The 19834-nt window shown below is 72.5% G+C and overlaps 14 non-coding genes across 14 annotated transcripts; all 14 read left to right on the forward strand.

The window, feature by feature from the left end:
* The first annotated feature begins 2204 nt into the window (after positions 1–2204).
* LOC132595755 (5S ribosomal RNA) lies at positions 2205–2323 on the forward strand. Its single transcript, XR_009561864.1, has one exon. It is a non-coding gene; the product is annotated as a 5S ribosomal RNA (ribosomal RNA).
* Positions 2324–3255: 932 nt separating this feature from the next.
* Positions 3256–3374, forward strand: LOC132595756 (5S ribosomal RNA). The gene has a single exon (XR_009561865.1). It is a non-coding gene; the product is annotated as a 5S ribosomal RNA (ribosomal RNA).
* Positions 3375–4306: 932 nt separating this feature from the next.
* LOC132595757 (5S ribosomal RNA) lies at positions 4307–4425 on the forward strand. Its single transcript, XR_009561866.1, has one exon. It is a non-coding gene; the product is annotated as a 5S ribosomal RNA (ribosomal RNA).
* A 932-nt stretch (positions 4426–5357) lies between these two features.
* LOC132595758 (5S ribosomal RNA) lies at positions 5358–5476 on the forward strand. The gene has a single exon (XR_009561867.1). It is a non-coding gene; the product is annotated as a 5S ribosomal RNA (ribosomal RNA).
* A 2695-nt stretch (positions 5477–8171) lies between these two features.
* Positions 8172–8290, forward strand: LOC132595746 (5S ribosomal RNA). Its single transcript, XR_009561855.1, has one exon. It is a non-coding gene; the product is annotated as a 5S ribosomal RNA (ribosomal RNA).
* Positions 8291–9222: 932 nt separating this feature from the next.
* LOC132595747 (5S ribosomal RNA) lies at positions 9223–9341 on the forward strand. The gene has a single exon (XR_009561856.1). It is a non-coding gene; the product is annotated as a 5S ribosomal RNA (ribosomal RNA).
* A 932-nt stretch (positions 9342–10273) lies between these two features.
* Positions 10274–10392, forward strand: LOC132595748 (5S ribosomal RNA). The gene has a single exon (XR_009561857.1). It is a non-coding gene; the product is annotated as a 5S ribosomal RNA (ribosomal RNA).
* A 932-nt stretch (positions 10393–11324) lies between these two features.
* Positions 11325–11443, forward strand: LOC132595745 (5S ribosomal RNA). The gene has a single exon (XR_009561854.1). It is a non-coding gene; the product is annotated as a 5S ribosomal RNA (ribosomal RNA).
* A 932-nt stretch (positions 11444–12375) lies between these two features.
* On the forward strand, positions 12376–12494 carry LOC132595749 (5S ribosomal RNA). Its single transcript, XR_009561858.1, has one exon. It is a non-coding gene; the product is annotated as a 5S ribosomal RNA (ribosomal RNA).
* A 932-nt stretch (positions 12495–13426) lies between these two features.
* Positions 13427–13545, forward strand: LOC132595750 (5S ribosomal RNA). The gene has a single exon (XR_009561859.1). It is a non-coding gene; the product is annotated as a 5S ribosomal RNA (ribosomal RNA).
* Positions 13546–16240: 2695 nt separating this feature from the next.
* Positions 16241–16359, forward strand: LOC132595751 (5S ribosomal RNA). The gene has a single exon (XR_009561860.1). It is a non-coding gene; the product is annotated as a 5S ribosomal RNA (ribosomal RNA).
* A 932-nt stretch (positions 16360–17291) lies between these two features.
* LOC132595752 (5S ribosomal RNA) lies at positions 17292–17410 on the forward strand. The gene has a single exon (XR_009561861.1). It is a non-coding gene; the product is annotated as a 5S ribosomal RNA (ribosomal RNA).
* Positions 17411–18342: 932 nt separating this feature from the next.
* LOC132595753 (5S ribosomal RNA) lies at positions 18343–18461 on the forward strand. Its single transcript, XR_009561862.1, has one exon. It is a non-coding gene; the product is annotated as a 5S ribosomal RNA (ribosomal RNA).
* Positions 18462–19393: 932 nt separating this feature from the next.
* On the forward strand, positions 19394–19512 carry LOC132595754 (5S ribosomal RNA). The gene has a single exon (XR_009561863.1). It is a non-coding gene; the product is annotated as a 5S ribosomal RNA (ribosomal RNA).
* Positions 19513–19834: the final 322 nt, after the last annotated feature.

Consider the following 19834-nt stretch of genomic DNA (forward strand, 5'->3'; position numbering starts at 1 on the left):
CAGCCCCCTTCAAGACCCCAGGGCTCCCCCAACCGCGCTGCACAGATCCTGCCCTGACCATAGTCACCATGTTGATCCCCACGTTGAGCAAGATGAAGCTGACCGGGATCAGAAGAATTGAGTATCCTTGCTCCTGGCATTTCCTGGGGATGGGGCCAGTGAACGGCTCGGCTCGGTAGTAGTTTCGCTCACCCATGGCCGTTGGTCCCAGGACTGCCTGGGCCCTCTGCCCTCCAGTTTTAACTGGGAGCCAGACTGGGTCATAATGGGGCAGGTGGTGAGGTCACAGTGAGGGAGGGGGATGAAAAGGAGGGCCCAGAGTGGCATTCCCTGGTAACCAGGGTCAGGTAAGCTGAGCCTGGACAGTCAAACAGGGCCCGGTGGCCGGCATACATCCCCTCGAGCGGTCATTCATTCGCTCACCGCCCGCTGACTCACTTGTTCAAATGACACATTGCGTCTCTTGGCCCCTCTTGAGACTAGGAAGACCTTGGCCTCAGAGGCCTGCTGAAGGCCTGGCTGGAGTCCAGAGCCTCAGCCTTCTTCATGCCCTTCACTGGGCCTGGAGCTGGACCTGCCCAGATGTGGAACCTCCCAGTTTGGAAGCAACTTCTTGTATGAGGCTCTCTGTGGACAGGGACAGCTGAGACACAGAGGAGGTGCCCAGAGACCAGGGGTTTGGAGTCTGCAGCTGCAGATGTACTTAGTGCATGGTATAGGACCAGGAGGGGCCTGCTGGCAGAACTGTGGCCCACTAAACCAAAGGGACCCTCAGGCCAAGAAGGGGACACTGGCTTCTTATTGCAGGAAGCCAAGCGCAGGGACCCAGGCTGGCAGAAGGAGTGGCGCTTCCAAGCCACAGACCACCAATGTTTCCTGGACTCTGGCGCTCTTTATTCCTCTCTCCATGCCCTGCCGCCCCCTGCCCCCTGCCCCACTTGCTGCTGGTAAGTTCATTTTCCCAGTCTGGCTCCCGTGCAGAGAGGGCCTGGAGGCCGAGGTGGAAGGTAGCAGCGAGTTGGCCCGCGCTTGGCCCTCCTGCGGTTGCCCGCTTCAGCACCAGACTGTCATACACCTGGTAGTTGGCATTGCCTCCCGGGTTCCGGCTGAGTGGCATGAAGGTGGGCGGGGGTGGAGGGTGCTCGGTAGCCTGGACGTCGGGCAGGAGGTGAGAGGGGGCGGAGGAGCAGCGCTGAGCTGGGAGCCGGGGCCCGCTGGTCCGAGGCCTCGGCCAGTACCGTGAGGGAGGCGGAGGTGGCCACAGGGCGCCGCAAGGGCAGGATCTCAGCCCATTCGGCCGCCGGGTGCCGCACCTCGTGGGGATCGCGGGAGTAATCCAAGTGTCCCGTGGAGGGATGCAGGCTGCGGTTGGACTCGCTGTGAGCACAGCTGGGGAGGCTACGTCTCTGGGCCGGTGGGGTGTCGCGCTACCAGGCGTCGGGCCGGTAGACCCGAGGCAACAGAGCGGATGGAGGCTCAGAGCCCTCCAGACCCAGACTCCGCCATGGGCCCAGTTGCCGTCCTTTCGGCCCGCGAGCCCCTCGACCTGCACCTGGCCGCCCCCACCGGCGCCCAGCCCCGGCGCCGCCACCTGTGTGCCGGTATGTCCCTCCACAGCTCCCTCCGTCAAAAGCCCCCCCCCACCCCGCCCCTCTGGCGTGTCACCGCGGCCGGGTGCGGGAGCGGGATCGAGGGCAGGGGCCGCTTCCCCGGGCCTGCCGGCCACCAGGGGCGGGGTCCTGAGCTCGGCGGGGGGTGTGGGGGCAAGGGTGGCCTTGCCGGGGCTGAGGGGCCGTGGCGACTCAATGGTGGCTCCCGGTGGCTTCGGGCCAGCTGCTGTCGGGCAGGAGGGCCGGCCCGGGCTGCGGCCGGGCTGCGCCTAGGGCCGCGTGGGCGGGCAGGGCCGATGCCCAAAGGGACCGCGGGCCCCGGGCCCTGAAGCCTCCGGGGGCCACGTCCCTGTGAGCGACGTGCGGGATCTTGGGCGGGGCGCCAAGCGCCGAAGGGTTTGCTGGGTCACGGCCGCCCTGGGCTGGGAGGTGGTCGCCAAACCCTCCGCCGCCGCCCGATACCCGAGACCTCCGTTGCCCCTGCCTGGGCGGGCGAGGGGGCCCTGCCGGGGCGGGCCGGCCGCCAGGCTGGCGTTAAGGCGCCAGCGCCAGCGAAACTGGGCCTCAAGAGGCCGCCCGCGGCCCCCCGCCCCCGTCTACGGCCATACCACCCTGAACGCGCCCGATCTCGTCTGATCTCGGAAGCTAAGCAGGGTCGGGCCTGGTTAGTACTTGGATGGGAGACCGCCTGGGAATACCGGGTGCTGTAGGCTTTTTGCCTCCCGCTCCGCCCGCCTTCTCCTTTACTCGCCCGCGGCGGGGGCCGCCGGCTCCGCCCCCGCCGGGCCCCGCTGCAGGCCCCACCTCCTCAGGCCCCTCCCACCACGGCGCGCGCCGGCGGGGTCGCTCCCCGCCGGCCCGGCCGGCCAGGCGGCCAGAAGGCGGCCCTGGAAGGCAGCCGCACCCCAGACGCTCCCGGGGTGGCTGGCCCGGACCCAGACTCCGCCGCGGGCCCAGTTGCCGTCCTTTCGGCCCGCGAGCCCCTCGACCTGCACCTGGCCGCCCCCACCGGCGCCCAACCCCGGCGCCGCCACCTGTGTGCCGGTGTGTCCCTCCACAGCTCCCTCCGACAAAAGCCCCCCCCCACCCCGCCCCTCTGGCGTGTCACCGCGGCCGGGTGCGGGAGCGGGATCGAGGGCAGGGGCCGCTTCCCCGGGCCTGCCGGCCACCAGGGGCGGGGTCCTGAGCTCGGCGGGGGGTGTGGGGGCAAGGGTGGCCTTGCCGGGGCTGAGGGGCCGTGGCGACTCAATGGTGGCTCCCGGTGGCTTCGGGCCAGCTGCTGTCGGGCAGGAGGGCCGGCCCGGGCTGCGGCCGGGCTGCGCCTAGGGCCGCGTGGGCGGGCAGGGCCGATGCCCAAGGGACCGCGGGCCCCGGGCCCTGAAGCCTCCGGGGCCACGTCCCTGTGAGCGACGTGCGGGATCTTGGGCGGGGCGCCAAGCGCCGAAGGGTTTGCTGGGTCACGGCCGCCCTGGGCTGGGAGGTGGTCGCCAAACCCTCCGCCGCCGCCCGATACCCGAGACCTCCGTTGCCCCTGCCTGGGCGGGCGAGGGGGCCCTGCCGGGGCGGGCCGGCCGCCAGGCTGGCGTTAAGGCGCCAGCGCCAGCGAAACTGGGCCTCAAGAGGCCGCCCGCGGCCCCCCGCCCCCGTCTACGGCCATACCACCCTGAACGCGCCCGATCTCGTCTGATCTCGGAAGCTAAGCAGGGTCGGGCCTGGTTAGTACTTGGATGGGAGACCGCCTGGGAATACCGGGTGCTGTAGGCTTTTTGCCTCCCGCTCCGCCCGCCTTCTCCTTTACTCGCCCGCGGCGGGGGCCGCCGGCTCCGCCCCCGCCGGGCCCCGCTGCAGGCCCCACCTCCTCAGGCCCCTCCCACCACGGCGCGCGCCGGCGGGGTCGCTCCCCGCCGGCCCGGCCGGCCAGGCGGCCAGAAGGCGGCCCTGGAAGGCAGCCGCACCCCAGACGCTCCCGGGGTGGCTGGCCCGGACCCAGACTCCGCCGCGGGCCCAGTTGCCGTCCTTTCGGCCCGCGAGCCCCTCGACCTGCACCTGGCCGCCCCCACCGGCGCCCAGCCCCGGCGCCGCCACCTGTGTGCCGGTGTGTCCCTCCACAGCTCCCTCCGACAAAAGCCCCCCCCCACCCCGCCCCTCTGGCGTGTCACCGCGGCCGGGTGCGGGAGCGGGATCGAGGGCAGGGGCCGCTTCCCCGGGCCTGCCGGCCACCAGGGGCGGGGTCCTGAGCTCGGCGGGGGGTGTGGGGGCAAGGGTGGCCTTGCCGGGGCTGAGGGGCCGTGGCGACTCAATGGTGGCTCCCGGTGGCTTCGGGCCAGCTGCTGTCGGGCAGGAGGGCCGGCCCGGGCTGCGGCCGGGCTGCGCCTAGGGCCGCGTGGGCGGGCAGGGCCGATGCCCAAGGGACCGCGGGCCCCGGGCCCTGAAGCCTCCGGGGCCACGTCCCTGTGAGCGACGTGCGGGATCTTGGGCGGGGCGCCAAGCGCCGAAGGGTTTGCTGGGTCACGGCCGCCCTGGGCTGGGAGGTGGTCGCCAAACCCTCCGCCGCCGCCCGATACCCGAGACCTCCGTTGCCCCTGCCTGGGCGGGCGAGGGGGCCCTGCCGGGGCGGGCCGGCCGCCAGGCTGGCGTTAAGGCGCCAGCGCCAGCGAAACTGGGCCTCAAGAGGCCGCCCGCGGCCCCCCGCCCCCGTCTACGGCCATACCACCCTGAACGCGCCCGATCTCGTCTGATCTCGGAAGCTAAGCAGGGTCGGGCCTGGTTAGTACTTGGATGGGAGACCGCCTGGGAATACCGGGTGCTGTAGGCTTTTTGCCTCCCGCTCCGCCCGCCTTCTCCTTTACTCGCCCGCGGCGGGGGCCGCCGGCTCCGCCCCCGCCGGGCCCCGCTGCAGGCCCCACCTCCTCAGGCCCCTCCCACCACGGCGCGCGCCGGCGGGGTCGCTCCCCGCCGGCCCGGCCGGCCAGGCGGCCAGAAGGCGGCCCTGGAAGGCAGCCGCACCCCAGACGCTCCCGGGGTGGCTGGCCCGGACCCAGACTCCGCCGCGGGCCCAGTTGCCGTCCTTTCGGCCCGCGAGCCCCTCGACCTGCACCTGGCCGCCCCCACCGGCGCCCAGCCCCGGCGCCGCCACCTGTGTGCCGGTGTGTCCCTCCACAGCTCCCTCCGACAAAAGCCCCCCCCCACCCCGCCCCTCTGGCGTGTCACCGCGGCCGGGTGCGGGAGCGGGATCGAGGGCAGGGGCCGCTTCCCCGGGCCTGCCGGCCACCAGGGGCGGGGTCCTGAGCTCGGCGGGGGGTGTGGGGGCAAGGGTGGCCTTGCCGGGGCTGAGGGGCCGTGGCGACTCATTGGTGGCTCCCGGTGGCTTCGGGCCAGCTGCTGTCGGGCAGGAGGGCCGGCCCGGGCTGCGGCCGGGCTGCGCCTAGGGCCGCGTGGGCGGGCAGGGCCGATGCCCAAGGGACCGCGGGCCCCGGGCCCTGAAGCCTCCGGGGCCACGTCCCTGTGAGCGACGTGCGGGATCTTGGGCGGGGCGCCAAGCGCCGAAGGGTTTGCTGGGTCACGGCCGCCCTGGGCTGGGAGGTGGTCGCCAAACCCTCCGCCGCCGCCCGATACCCGAGACCTCCGTTGCCCCTGCCTGGGCGGGCGAGGGGGCCCTGCCGGGGCGGGCCGGCCGCCAGGCTGGCGTTAAGGCGCCAGCGCCAGCGAAACTGGGCCTCAAGAGGCCGCCCGCGGCCCCCCGCCCCCGTCTACGGCCATACCACCCTGAACGCGCCCGATCTCGTCTGATCTCGGAAGCTAAGCAGGGTCGGGCCTGGTTAGTACTTGGATGGGAGACCGCCTGGGAATACCGGGTGCTGTAGGCTTTTTGCCTCCCGCTCCGCCCGCCTTCTCCTTTACTCGCCCGCGGCGGGGGGGCCGCCGGCTCCGCCCCCGCCGAGCCCCGCTGCAGGCAGTAGTCAAGGTGGGTTTACCTGCCCGAGCAGGAAGCTTGGGCGATGGCAGAAGTGGGAAGAAACTCTTGAGCACAGGTTCTTGGGATCCACGGAGCAGCGCATGCACATGCGATGGGTGCCTACACAGCTGGCTTGCTTGTCTGTGGGGAAAGGCGAGATGGGTCAGGGCCTGGGTTCCTGAGGGGCTGAGAATCAAGGCAGGGATAGAAGAAAGGGGACAGGCCCACATCCCCTGAACCCACGCCGGCGCCCACTCACCTTTGTGGAAAATACGATTGAAAAGTGCCCGCAAGAATCTCTTCAGATGCCTCCAGAGTTGAGGCAAGAAGGGGAGGGGGGAGGCCGGGAGCAGGGTGAGCCCTGAAATCCAACCCTTGTCCCGGTCACACCCCAGCAGCCCTCCCACCTCAGCCCCTTCAAGACCCCAGGGCTCCCCCAACCGCGCTGCACAGATCCTGCCCTGACCGTAGTCACCATGTTGATCCCCACGTTGAGCAAGATGAAGCTGACCGGGATCAGAAGAATTGAGTATCCTTGCTCCTGGCATTTCCTGGGGATGGGGCCAGTGAACGGCTCGGCTCGGTAGTAGTTTCGCTCACCCATGGCCGTTGGTCCCAGGACTGCCTGGGCCCTCTGCCCTCCAGTTTTAACTGGGAGCCAGACTGGGTCATAATGGGGCAGGTGGTGAGGTCACAGTGAGGGAGGGGGATGAAAAGGAGGGCCCAGAGTGGCATTCCCTGGTAACCAGGGTCAGGTAAGCTGAGCCTGGACAGTCAAACAGGGCCCGGTGGCCGGCATACATCCCCTCGAGCGGTCATTCATTCGCTCACCGCCCGCTGACTCACTTGTTCAAATGACACATTGCGTCTCTTGGCCCCTCTTGAGACTAGGAAGACCTTGGCCTCAGAGGCCTGCTGAAGGCCTGGCTGGAGTCCAGAGCCTCAGCCTTCTTCATGCCCTTCACTGGGCCTGGAGCTGGACCTGCCCAGATGTGGAACCTCCCAGTTTGGAAGCAACTTCTTGTATGAGGCTCTCTGTGGACAGGGACAGCTGAGACACAGAGGAGGTGCCCAGAGACCAGGGGTTTGGAGTCTGCAGCTGCAGATGTACTTAGTGCATGGTATAGGACCAGGAGGGGCCTGCTGGCAGAACTGTGGCCACTAAACCAAAGGGACCCTCAGGCCAAGAAGGGGACACTGGCTTCTTATTGCAGGAAGCCAAGCGCAGGGACCCAGGCTGGCAGAAGGAGTGGCGCTTCCAAGCCACAGACCACCAATGTTTCCTGGACTCTGGCGCTCTTTATTCCTCTCTCCATGCCCTGCCGCCCCCTGCCCCTGCCCCACTTGCTGCTGGTAAGTTCATTTTCCCAGTCTGGCTCCCGTGCAGAGAGGGCCTGGAGGCCGAGGTGGAAGGTAGCAGCGAGTTGGCCCGCGCTTGGCCCTCCTGCGGTTGCCGCTTCAGCACCAGACTGTCATACACCTGGTAGTTGGCATTGCCTCCCGGGTTCCGGCTGAGTGGCATGAAGGTGGGCGGGGGTGGAGGGTGCTCGGTAGCCTGGACGTCGGGCAGGAGGTGAGAGGGGCGGAGGAGCAGCGCTGAGCTGGGAGCCGGGGCCCGCTGGTCCGAGGCCTCGGCCAGTACCGTGAGGGAGGCGGAGGTGGCCACAGGGCGCCGCAAGGGCAGGATCTCAGCCCATTCGGCCGCCGGGTGCCGCACCTCGTGGGGATCGCGGGAGTAATCCAAGTGTCCCGTGGAGGGATGCAGGCTGCGGTTGGACTCGCTGTGAGCACAGCTGGGGAGGCTACGTCTCTGGGCCGGTGGGGTGTCGCGCTACCAGGCGTCGGGCCGGTAGACCCGAGGCAACAGAGCGGATGGAGGCTCAGAGCCCTCCAGACCCAGACTCCGCCATGGGCCCAGTTGCCGTCCTTTCGGCCCGCGAGCCCCTCGACCTGCACCTGGCCGCCCCCACCGGCGCCCAGCCCCGGCGCCGCCACCTGTGTGCCGGTATGTCCCTCCACAGCTCCCTCCGTCAAAAGCCCCCCCCCACCCCGCCCCTCTGGCGTGTCACCGCGGCCGGGTGCGGGAGCGGGATCGAGGGCAGGGGCCGCTTCCCCGGGCCTGCCGGCCACCAGGGGCGGGGTCCTGAGCTCGGCGGGGGGTGTGGGGGCAAGGGTGGCCTTGCCGGGGCTGAGGGGCCGTGGCGACTCAATGGTGGCTCCCGGTGGCTTCGGGCCAGCTGCTGTCGGGCAGGAGGGCCGGCCCGGGCTGCGGCCGGGCTGCGCCTAGGGCCGCGTGGGCGGGCAGGGCCGATGCCCAAGGGACCGCGGGCCCCGGGCCCTGAAGCCTCCGGGGCCACGTCCCTGTGAGCGACGTGCGGGATCTTGGGCGGGGCGCCAAGCGCCGAAGGGTTTGCTGGGTCACGGCCGCCCTGGGCTGGGAGGTGGTCGCCAAACCCTCCGCCGCCGCCCGATACCCGAGACCTCCGTTGCCCCTGCCTGGGCGGGCGAGGGGGCCCTGCCGGGGCGGGCCGGCCGCCAGGCTGGCGTTAAGGCGCCAGCGCCAGCGAAACTGGGCCTCAAGAGGCCGCCCGCGGCCCCCCGCCCCCGTCTACGGCCATACCACCCTGAACGCGCCCGATCTCGTCTGATCTCGGAAGCTAAGCAGGGTCGGGCCTGGTTAGTACTTGGATGGGAGACCGCCTGGGAATACCGGGTGCTGTAGGCTTTTTGCCTCCCGCTCCGCCCGCCTTCTCCTTTACTCGCCCGCGGCGGGGGCCGCCGGCTCCGCCCCCGCCGGGCCCCGCTGCAGGCCCCACCTCCTCAGGCCCCTCCCACCACGGCGCGCGCCGGCGGGGTCGCTCCCCGCCGGCCCGGCCGGCCAGGCGGCCAGAAGGCGGCCCTGGAAGGCAGCCGCACCCCAGACGCTCCCGGGGTGGCTGGCCCGGACCCAGACTCCGCCGCGGGCCCAGTTGCCGTCCTTTCGGCCCGCGAGCCCCTCGACCTGCACCTGGCCGCCCCCACCGGCGCCCAGCCCCGGCGCCGCCACCTGTGTGCCGGTGTGTCCCTCCACAGCTCCCTCCGACAAAAGCCCCCCCCCACCCCGCCCCTCTGGCGTGTCACCGCGGCCGGGTGCGGGAGCGGGATCGAGGGCAGGGGCCGCTTCCCCGGGCCTGCCGGCCACCAGGGGCGGGGTCCTGAGCTCGGCGGGGGGTGTGGGGGCAAGGGTGGCCTTGCCGGGGCTGAGGGGCCGTGGCGACTCAATGGTGGCTCCCGGTGGCTTCGGGCCAGCTGCTGTCGGGCAGGAGGGCCGGCCCGGGCTGCGGCCGGGCTGCGCCTAGGGCCGCGTGGGCGGGCAGGGCCGATGCCCAAGGGACCGCGGGCCCCGGGCCCTGAAGCCTCCGGGGCCACGTCCCTGTGAGCGACGTGCGGGATCTTGGGCGGGGCGCCAAGCGCCGAAGGGTTTGCTGGGTCACGGCCGCCCTGGGCTGGGAGGTGGTCGCCAAACCCTCCGCCGCCGCCCGATACCCGAGACCTCCGTTGCCCCTGCCTGGGCGGGCGAGGGGGCCCTGCCGGGGCGGGCCGGCCGCCAGGCTGGCGTTAAGGCGCCAGCGCCAGCGAAACTGGGCCTCAAGAGGCCGCCCGCGGCCCCCCGCCCCCGTCTACGGCCATACCACCCTGAACGCGCCCGATCTCGTCTGATCTCGGAAGCTAAGCAGGGTCGGGCCTGGTTAGTACTTGGATGGGAGACCGCCTGGGAATACCGGGTGCTGTAGGCTTTTTGCCTCCCGCTCCGCCCGCCTTCTCCTTTACTCGCCCGCGGCGGGGGCCGCCGGCTCCGCCCCCGCCGGGCCCCGCTGCAGGCCCCACCTCCTCAGGCCCCTCCCACCACGGCGCGCGCCGGCGGGGTCGCTCCCCGCCGGCCCGGCCGGCCAGGCGGCCAGAAGGCGGCCCTGGAAGGCAGCCGCACCCCAGACGCTCCCGGGGTGGCTGGCCCGGACCCAGACTCCGCCGCGGGCCCAGTTGCCGTCCTTTCGGCCCGCGAGCCCCTCGACCTGCACCTGGCCGCCCCCACCGGCGCCCAGCCCCGGCGCCGCCACCTGTGTGCCGGTGTGTCCCTCCACAGCTCCCTCCGACAAAAGCCCCCCCCCACCCCGCCCCTCTGGCGTGTCACCGCGGCCGGGTGCGGGAGCGGGATCGAGGGCAGGGGCCGCTTCCCCGGGCCTGCCGGCCACCAGGGGCGGGGTCCTGAGCTCGGCGGGGGGTGTGGGGGCAAGGGTGGCCTTGCCGGGGCTGAGGGGCCGTGGCGACTCAATGGTGGCTCCCGGTGGCTTCGGGCCAGCTGCTGTCGGGCAGGAGGGCCGGCCCGGGCTGCGGCCGGGCTGCGCCTAGGGCCGCGTGGGCGGGCAGGGCCGATGCCCAAGGGACCGCGGGCCCCGGGCCCTGAAGCCTCCGGGGCCACGTCCCTGTGAGCGACGTGCGGGATCTTGGGCGGGGCGCCAAGCGCCGAAGGGTTTGCTGGGTCACGGCCGCCCTGGGCTGGGAGGTGGTCGCCAAACCCTCCGCCGCCGCCCGATACCCGAGACCTCCGTTGCCCCTGCCTGGGCGGGCGAGGGGGCCCTGCCGGGGCGGGCCGGCCGCCAGGCTGGCGTTAAGGCGCCAGCGCCAGCGAAACTGGGCCTCAAGAGGCCGCCCGCGGCCCCCCGCCCCCGTCTACGGCCATACCACCCTGAACGCGCCCGATCTCGTCTGATCTCGGAAGCTAAGCAGGGTCGGGCCTGGTTAGTACTTGGATGGGAGACCGCCTGGGAATACCGGGTGCTGTAGGCTTTTTGCCTCCCGCTCCGCCCGCCTTCTCCTTTACTCGCCCGCGGCGGGGGCCGCCGGCTCCGCCCCCGCCGGGCCCCGCTGCAGGCCCCACCTCCTCAGGCCCCTCCCACCACGGCGCGCGCCGGCGGGGTCGCTCCCCGCCGGCCCGGCCGGCCAGGCGGCCAGAAGGCGGCCCTGGAAGGCAGCCGCACCCCAGACGCTCCCGGGGTGGCTGGCCCGGACCCAGACTCCGCCGCGGGCCCAGTTGCCGTCCTTTCGGCCCGCGAGCCCCTCGACCTGCACCTGGCCGCCCCCACCGGCGCCCAGCCCCGGCGCCGCCACCTGTGTGCCGGTGTGTCCCTCCACAGCTCCCTCCGACAAAAGCCCCCCCCCACCCCGCCCCTCTGGCGTGTCACCGCGGCCGGGTGCGGGAGCGGGATCGAGGGCAGGGGCCGCTTCCCCGGGCCTGCCGGCCACCAGGGGCGGGGTCCTGAGCTCGGCGGGGGGTGTGGGGGCAAGGGTGGCCTTGCCGGGGCTGAGGGGCCGTGGCGACTCATTGGTGGCTCCCGGTGGCTTCGGGCCAGCTGCTGTCGGGCAGGAGGGCCGGCCCGGGCTGCGGCCGGGCTGCGCCTAGGGCCGCGTGGGCGGGCAGGGCCGATGCCCAAGGGACCGCGGGCCCCGGGCCCTGAAGCCTCCGGGGCCACGTCCCTGTGAGCGACGTGCGGGATCTTGGGCGGGGCGCCAAGCGCCGAAGGGTTTGCTGGGTCACGGCCGCCCTGGGCTGGGAGGTGGTCGCCAAACCCTCCGCCGCCGCCCGATACCCGAGACCTCCGTTGCCCCTGCCTGGGCGGGCGAGGGGGCCCTGCCGGGGCGGGCCGGCCGCCAGGCTGGCGTTAAGGCGCCAGCGCCAGCGAAACTGGGCCTCAAGAGGCCGCCCGCGGCCCCCCGCCCCCGTCTACGGCCATACCACCCTGAACGCACCCGATCTCGTCTGATCTCGGAAGCTAAGCAGGGTCGGGCCTGGTTAGTACTTGGATGGGAGACCGCCTGGGAATACCGGGTGCTGTAGGCTTTTTGCCTCCCGCTCCGCCCGCCTTCTCCTTTACTCGCCCGCGGCGGGGGCCGCCGGCTCCGCCCCCGCCGGGCCCCGCTGCAGGCCCCACCTCCTCAGGCCCCTCCCACCACGGCGCGCGCCGGCGGGGTCGCTCCCCGCCGGCCCGGCCGGCCAGGCGGCCAGAAGGCGGCCCTGGAAGGCAGGCGCACCCCAGACGCTCCCGGGGTGGCTGGCCCGGACCCAGACTCCGCCGCGGGCCCAGTTGCCGTCCTTTCGGCCCGCGAGCCCCTCGACCTGCACCTGGCCGCCCCCACCGGCGCCCAGCCCCGGCGCCGCCACCTGTGTGCCGGTGTGTCCCTCCACAGCTCCCTCCGACAAAAGCCCCCCCCCACCCCGCCCCTCTGGCGTGTCACCGCGGCCGGGTGCGGGAGCGGGATCGAGGGCAGGGGCCGCTTCCCCGGGCCTGCCGGCCACCAGGGGCGGGGTCCTGAGCTCGGCGGGGGGTGTGGGGGCAAGGGTGGCCTTGCCGGGGCTGAGGGGCCGTGGCGACTCAATGGTGGCTCCCGGTGGCTTCGGGCCAGCTGCTGTCGGGCAGGAGGGCCGGCCCGGGCTGCGGCCGGGCTGCGCCTAGGGCCGCGTGGGCGGGCAGGGCCGATGCCCAAGGGACCGCGGGCCCCGGGCCCTGAAGCCTCCGGGGCCACGTCCCTGTGAGCGACGTGCGGGATCTTGGGCGGGGCGCCAAGCGCCGAAGGGTTTGCTGGGTCACGGCCGCCCTGGGCTGGGAGGTGGTCGCCAAACCCTCCGCCGCCGCCCGATACCCGAGACCTCCGTTGCCCCTGCCTGGGCGGGCGAGGGGGCCCTGCCGGGGCGGGCCGGCCGCCAGGCTGGCGTTAAGGCGCCAGCGCCAGCGAAACTGGGCCTCAAGAGGCCGCCCGCGGCCCCCCGCCCCCGTCTACGGCCATACCACCCTGAACGCGCCCGATCTCGTCTGATCTCGGAAGCTAAGCAGGGTCGGGCCTGGTTAGTACTTGGATGGGAGACCGCCTGGGAATACCGGGTGCTGTAGGCTTTTTGCCTCCCGCTCCGCCCGCCTTCTCCTTTACTCGCCCGCGGCGGGGGCCGCCGGCTCCGCCCCCGCCGGGCCCCGCTGCAGGCCCCACCTCCTCAGGCCCCTCCCACCACGGCGCGCGCCGGCGGGGTCGCTCCCCGCCGGCCCGGCCGGCCAGGCGGCCAGAAGGCGGCCCTGGAAGGCAGCCGCACCCCAGACGCTCCCGGGGTGGCTGGCCCGGACCCAGACTCCGCCGCGGGCCCAGTTGCCGTCCTTTCGGCCCGCGAGCCCCTCGACCTGCACCTGGCCGCCCCCACCGGCGCCCAGCCCCGGCGCCGCCACCTGTGTGCCGGTGTGTCCCTCCACAGCTCCCTCCGACAAAAGCCCCCCCCCACCCCGCCCCTCTGGCGTGTCACCGCGGCCGGGTGCGGGAGCGGGATCGAGGGCAGGGGCCGCTTCCCCGGGCCTGCCGGCCACCAGGGGCGGGGTCCTGAGCTCGGCGGGGGGTGTGGGGGCAAGGGTGGCCTTGCCGGGGCTGAGGGGCCGTGGCGACTCATTGGTGGCTCCCGGTGGCTTCGGGCCAGCTGCTGTCGGGCAGGAGGGCCGGCCCGGGCTGCGGCCGGGCTGCGCCTAGGGCCGCGTGGGCGGGCAGGGCCGATGCCCAAGGGACCGCGGGCCCCGGGCCCTGAAGCCTCCGGGGCCACGTCCCTGTGAGCGACGTGCGGGATCTTGGGCGGGGCGCCAAGCGCCGAAGGGTTTGCTGGGTCACGGCCGCCCTGGGCTGGGAGGTGGTCGCCAAACCCTCCGCCGCCGCCCGATACCCGAGACCTCCGTTGCCCCTGCCTGGGCGGGCGAGGGGGCCCTGCCGGGGCGGGCCGGCCGCCAGGCTGGCGTTAAGGCGCCAGCGCCAGCGAAACTGGGCCTCAAGAGGCCGCCCGCGGCCCCCCGCCCCCGTCTACGGCCATACCACCCTGAACGCGCCCGATCTCGTCTGATCTCGGAAGCTAAGCAGGGTCGGGCCTGGTTAGTACTTGGATGGGAGACCGCCTGGGAATACCGGGTGCTGTAGGCTTTTTGCCTCCCGCTCCGCCCGCCTTCTCCTTTACTCGCCCGCGGCGGGGGGGCCGCCGGCTCCGCCCCCGCCGAGCCCCGCTGCAGGCAGTAGTCAAGGTGGGTTTACCTGCCCGAGCAGGAAGCTTGGGCGATGGCAGAAGTGGGAAGAAACTCTTGAGCACAGGTTCTTGGGATCCACGGAGCAGCGCATGCACATGCGATGGGTGCCTACACAGCTGGCTTGCTTGTCTGTGGGGAAAGGCGAGATGGGTCAGGGCCTGGGTTCCTGAGGGGCTGAGAATCAAGGCAGGGATAGAAGAAAGGGGACAGGCCCACATCCCCTGAACCCACGCCGGCGCCCACTCACCTTTGTGGAAAATACGATTGAAAAGTGCCCGCAAGAATCTCTTCAGATGCCTCCAGAGTTGAGGCAAGAAGGGGAGGGGGGAGGCCGGGAGCAGGGTGAGCCCTGAAATCCAACCCTTGTCCCGGTCACACCCCAGCAGCCCTCCCACCTCAGCCCCTTCAAGACCCCAGGGCTCCCCCAACCGCGCTGCACAGATCCTGCCCTGACCATAGTCACCATGTTGATCCCCACGTTGAGCAAGATGAAGCTGACCGGGATCAGAAGAATTGAGTATCCTTGCTCCTGGCATTTCCTGGGGATGGGGCCAGTGAACGGCTCGGCTCGGTAGTAGTTTCGCTCACCCATGGCCGTTGGTCCCAGGACTGCCTGGGCCCTCTGCCCTCCAGTTTTAACTGGGAGCCAGACTGGGTCATAATGGGGCAGGTGGTGAGGTCACAGTGAGGGAGGGGGATGAAAAGGAGGGCCCAGAGTGGCATTCCCTGGTAACCAGGGTCAGGTAAGCTGAGCCTGGACAGTCAAACAGGGCCCGGTGGCCGGCATACATCCCCTCGAGCGGTCATTCATTCGCTCACCGCCCGCTGACTCACTTGTTCAAATGACACATTGCGTCTCTTGGCCCCTCTTGAGACTAGGAAGACCTTGGCCTCAGAGGCCTGCTGAAGGCCTGGCTGGAGTCCAGAGCCTCAGCCTTCTTCATGCCCTTCACTGGGCCTGGAGCTGGACCTGCCCAGATGTGGAACCTCCCAGTTTGGAAGCAACTTCTTGTATGAGGCTCTCTGTGGACAGGGACAGCTGAGACACAGAGGAGGTGCCCAGAGACCAGGGGTTTGGAGTCTGCAGCTGCAGATGTACTTAGTGCATGGTATAGGACCAGGAGGGGCCTGCTGGCAGAACTGTGGCCACTAAACCAAAGGGACCCTCAGGCCAAGAAGGGGACACTGGCTTCTTATTGCAGGAAGCCAAGCGCAGGGACCCAGGCTGGCAGAAGGAGTGGCGCTTCCAAGCCACAGACCACCAATGTTTCCTGGACTCTGGCGCTCTTTATTCCTCTCTCCATGCCCTGCCGCCCCCTGCCCCTGCCCCACTTGCTGCTGGTAAGTTCATTTTCCCAGTCTGGCTCCCGTGCAGAGAGGGCCTGGAGGCCGAGGTGGAAGGTAGCAGCGAGTTGGCCCGCGCTTGGCCCTCCTGCGGTTGCCGCTTCAGCACCAGACTGTCATACACCTGGTAGTTGGCATTGCCTCCCGGGTTCCGGCTGAGTGGCATGAAGGTGGGCGGGGGTGGAGGGTGCTCGGTAGCCTGGACGTCGGGCAGGAGGTGAGAGGGGCGGAGGAGCAGCGCTGAGCTGGGAGCCGGGGCCCGCTGGTCCGAGGCCTCGGCCAGTACCGTGAGGGAGGCGGAGGTGGCCACAGGGCGCCGCAAGGGCAGGATCTCAGCCCATTCGGCCGCCGGGTGCCGCACCTCGTGGGGATCGCGGGAGTAATCCAAGTGTCCCGTGGAGGGATGCAGGCTGCGGTTGGACTCGCTGTGAGCACAGCTGGGGAGGCTACGTCTCTGGGCCGGTGGGGTGTCGCGCTACCAGGCGTCGGGCCGGTAGACCCGAGGCAACAGAGCGGATGGAGGCTCAGAGCCCTCCAGACCCAGACTCCGCCATGGGCCCAGTTGCCGTCCTTTCGGCCCGCGAGCCCCTCGACCTGCACCTGGCCGCCCCCACCGGCGCCCAGCCCCGGCGCCGCCACCTGTGTGCCGGTATGTCCCTCCACAGCTCCCTCCGTCAAAAGCCCCCCCCCACCCCGCCCCTCTGGCGTGTCACCGCGGCCGGGTGCGGGAGCGGGATCGAGGGCAGGGGCCGCTTCCCCGGGCCTGCCGGCCACCAGGGGCGGGGTCCTGAGCTCGGCGGGGGGTGTGGGGGCAAGGGTGGCCTTGCCGGGGCTGAGGGGCCGTGGCGACTCAATGGTGGCTCCCGGTGGCTTCGGGCCAGCTGCTGTCGGGCAGGAGGGCCGGCCCGGGCTGCGGCCGGGCTGCGCCTAGGGCCGCGTGGGCGGGCAGGGCCGATGCCCAAGGGACCGCGGGCCCCGGGCCCTGAAGCCTCCGGGGCCACGTCCCTGTGAGCGACGTGCGGGATCTTGGGCGGGGCGCCAAGCGCCGAAGGGTTTGCTGGGTCACGGCCGCCCTGGGCTGGGAGGTGGTCGCCAAACCCTCCGCCGCCGCCCGATACCCGAGACCTCCGTTGCCCCTGCCTGGGCGGGCGAGGGGGCCCTGCCGGGGCGGGCCGGCCGCCAGGCTGGCGTTAAGGCGCCAGCGCCAGCGAAACTGGGCCTCAAGAGGCCGCCCGCGGCCCCCCGCCCCCGTCTACGGCCATACCACCCTGAACGCGCCCGATCTCGTCTGATCTCGGAAGCTAAGCAGGGTCGGGCCTGGTTAGTACTTGGATGGGAGACCGCCTGGGAATACCGGGTGCTGTAGGCTTTTTGCCTCCCGCTCCGCCCGCCTTCTCCTTTACTCGCCCGCGGCGGGGGCCGCCGGCTCCGCCCCCGCCGGGCCCCGCTGCAGGCCCCACCTCCTCAGGCCCCTCCCACCACGGCGCGCGCCGGCGGGGTCGCTCCCCGCCGGCCCGGCCGGCCAGGCGGCCAGAAGGCGGCCCTGGAAGGCAGCCGCACCCCAGACGCTCCCGGGGTGGCTGGCCCGGACCCAGACTCCGCCGCGGGCCCAGTTGCCGTCCTTTCGGCCCGCGAGCCCCTCGACCTGCACCTGGCCGCCCCCACCGGCGCCCAACCCCGGCGCCGCCACCTGTGTGCCGGTGTGTCCCTCCACAGCTCCCTCCGACAAAAGCCCCCCCCCACCCCGCCCCTCTGGCGTGTCACCGCGGCCGGGTGCGGGAGCGGGATCGAGGGCAGGGGCCGCTTCCCCGGGCCTGCCGGCCACCAGGGGCGGGGTCCTGAGCTCGGCGGGGGGTGTGGGGGCAAGGGTGGCCTTGCCGGGGCTGAGGGGCCGTGGCGACTCAATGGTGGCTCCCGGTGGCTTCGGGCCAGCTGCTGTCGGGCAGGAGGGCCGGCCCGGGCTGCGGCCGGGCTGCGCCTAGGGCCGCGTGGGCGGGCAGGGCCGATGCCCAAGGGACCGCGGGCCCCGGGCCCTGAAGCCTCCGGGGCCACGTCCCTGTGAGCGACGTGCGGGATCTTGGGCGGGGCGCCAAGCGCCGAAGGGTTTGCTGGGTCACGGCCGCCCTGGGCTGGGAGGTGGTCGCCAAACCCTCCGCCGCCGCCCGATACCCGAGACCTCCGTTGCCCCTGCCTGGGCGGGCGAGGGGGCCCTGCCGGGGCGGGCCGGCCGCCAGGCTGGCGTTAAGGCGCCAGCGCCAGCGAAACTGGGCCTCAAGAGGCCGCCCGCGGCCCCCCGCCCCCGTCTACGGCCATACCACCCTGAACGCGCCCGATCTCGTCTGATCTCGGAAGCTAAGCAGGGTCGGGCCTGGTTAGTACTTGGATGGGAGACCGCCTGGGAATACCGGGTGCTGTAGGCTTTTTGCCTCCCGCTCCGCCCGCCTTCTCCTTTACTCGCCCGCGGCGGGGGCCGCCGGCTCCGCCCCCGCCGGGCCCCGCTGCAGGCCCCACCTCCTCAGGCCCCTCCCACCACGGCGCGCGCCGGCGGGGTCGCTCCCCGCCGGCCCGGCCGGCCAGGCGGCCAGAAGGCGGCCCTGGAAGGCAGCCGCACCCCAGACGCTCCCGGGGTGGCTGGCCCGGACCCAGACTCCGCCGCGGGCCCAGTTGCCGTCCTTTCGGCCCGCGAGCCCCTCGACCTGCACCTGGCCGCCCCCACCGGCGCCCAGCCCCGGCGCCGCCACCTGTGTGCCGGTGTGTCCCTCCACAGCTCCCTCCGACAAAAGCCCCCCCCCACCCCGCCCCTCTGGCGTGTCACCGCGGCCGGGTGCGGGAGCGGGATCGAGGGCAGGGGCCGCTTCCCCGGGCCTGCCGGCCACCAGGGGCGGGGTCCTGAGCTCGGCGGGGGGTGTGGGGGCAAGGGTGGCCTTGCCGGGGCTGAGGGGCCGTGGCGACTCAATGGTGGCTCCCGGTGGCTTCGGGCCAGCTGCTGTCGGGCAGGAGGGCCGGCCCGGGCTGCGGCCGGGCTGCGCCTAGGGCCGCGTGGGCGGGCAGGGCCGATGCCCAAGGGACCGCGGGCCCCGGGCCCTGAAGCCTCCGGGGCCACGTCCCTGTGAGCGACGTGCGGGATCTTGGGCGGGGCGCCAAGCGCCGAAGGGTTTGCTGGGTCACGGCCGCCCTGGGCTGGGAGGTGGTCGCCAAACCCTCCGCCGCCGCCCGATACCCGAGACCTCCGTTGCCCCTGCCTGGGCGGGCGAGGGGGCCCTGCCGGGGCGGGCCGGCCGCCAGGCTGGCGTTAAGGCGCCAGCGCCAGCGAAACTGGGCCTCAAGAGGCCGCCCGCGGCCCCCCGCCCCCGTCTACGGCCATACCACCCTGAACGCGCCCGATCTCGTCTGATCTCGGAAGCTAAGCAGGGTCGGGCCTGGTTAGTACTTGGATGGGAGACCGCCTGGGAATACCGGGTGCTGTAGGCTTTTTGCCTCCCGCTCCGCCCGCCTTCTCCTTTCTCGCCCGCGGCGGGGGCCGCCGGCTCCGCCCCCGCCGGGCCCCGCTGCAGGCCCCACCTCCTCAGGCCCCTCCCACCACGGCGCGCGCCGGCGGGGTCGCTCCCCGCCGGCCCGGCCGGCCAGGCGGCCAGAAGGCGGCCCTGGAAGGCAGGCGCACCCCAGACGCTCCCGGGGTGGCTGGCCCGGACCCAGACTCCGCCGCGGGCCCAGTTGCCGTCCTTTCGGCCCGCGAGCCCCTCGACCTGCACCTGGCCGCCCCCACCGGCGCCCAGCCCCGGCGCCGCCACCTGTGTGCCGGTGTGTCCCTCCACAGCTCCCTCCGACAAAAGCCCCCCCCCACCCCGCCCCTCTGGCGTGTCACCGCGGCCGGGTGCGGGAGCGGGATCGAGGGCAGGGGCCGCTTCCCCGGGCCTGCCGGCCACCAGGGGCGGGGTCCTGAGCTCGGCGGGGGGTGTGGGGGCAAGGGTGGCCTTGCCGGGGCTGAGGGGCCGTGGCGACTCAATGGTGGCTCCCGGTGGCTTCGGGCCAGCTGCTGTCGGGCAGGAGGGCCGGCCCGGGCTGCGGCCGGGCTGCGCCTAGGGCCGCGTGGGGCGGGCAGGGCCGATGCCCAAGGGACCGCGGGCCCCGGGCCCTGAAGCCTCCGGGGCCACGTCCCTGTGAGCGACGTGCGGGATCTTGGGCGGGGCGCCAAGCGCCGAAGGGTTTGCTGGGTCACGGCCGCCCTGGGCTGGGAGGTGGTCGCCAAACCCTCCGCCGCCGCCCGATACCCGAGACCTCCGTTGCCCCTGCCTGGGCGGGCGAGGGGGCCCTGCCGGGGCGGGCCGGCCGCCAGGCTGGCGTTAAGGCGCCAGCGCCAGCGAAACTGGGCCTCAAGAGGCCGCCCGCGGCCCCCCGCCCCCGTCTACGGCCATACCACCCTGAACGCGCCCGATCTCGTCTGATCTCGGAAGCTAAGCAGGGTCGGGCCTGGTTAGTACTTGGATGGGAGACCGCCTGGGAATACCGGGTGCTGTAGGCTTTTTGCCTCCCGCTCCGCCCGCCTTCTCCTTTACTCGCCCGCGGCGGGGGGGCCGCCGGCTCCGCCCCCGCCGAGCCCCGCTGCAGGCAGTAGTCAAGGTGGGTTTACCTGCCCGAGCAGGAAGCTTGGGCGATGGCAGAAGTGGGAAGAAACTCTTGAGCACAGGTTCTTGGGATCCACGGAGCAGCGCATGCACATGCGATGGGTGCCTACACAGCTGGCTTGCTTGTCTGTTGGGGAAAGGCGAGATGGGTCAGGGCCTGGGTTCCTGAGGGGCTGAGAATCAAGGCAGGGATAGAAGAAAGGGGACAGGCCCACATCC

Source organism: Globicephala melas, unplaced genomic scaffold (assembly GCF_963455315.2).
Source record: "Globicephala melas unplaced genomic scaffold, mGloMel1.2 SCAFFOLD_985, whole genome shotgun sequence".
Classification (NCBI taxonomy): Eukaryota; Metazoa; Chordata; class Mammalia; order Artiodactyla; family Delphinidae; genus Globicephala; species Globicephala melas.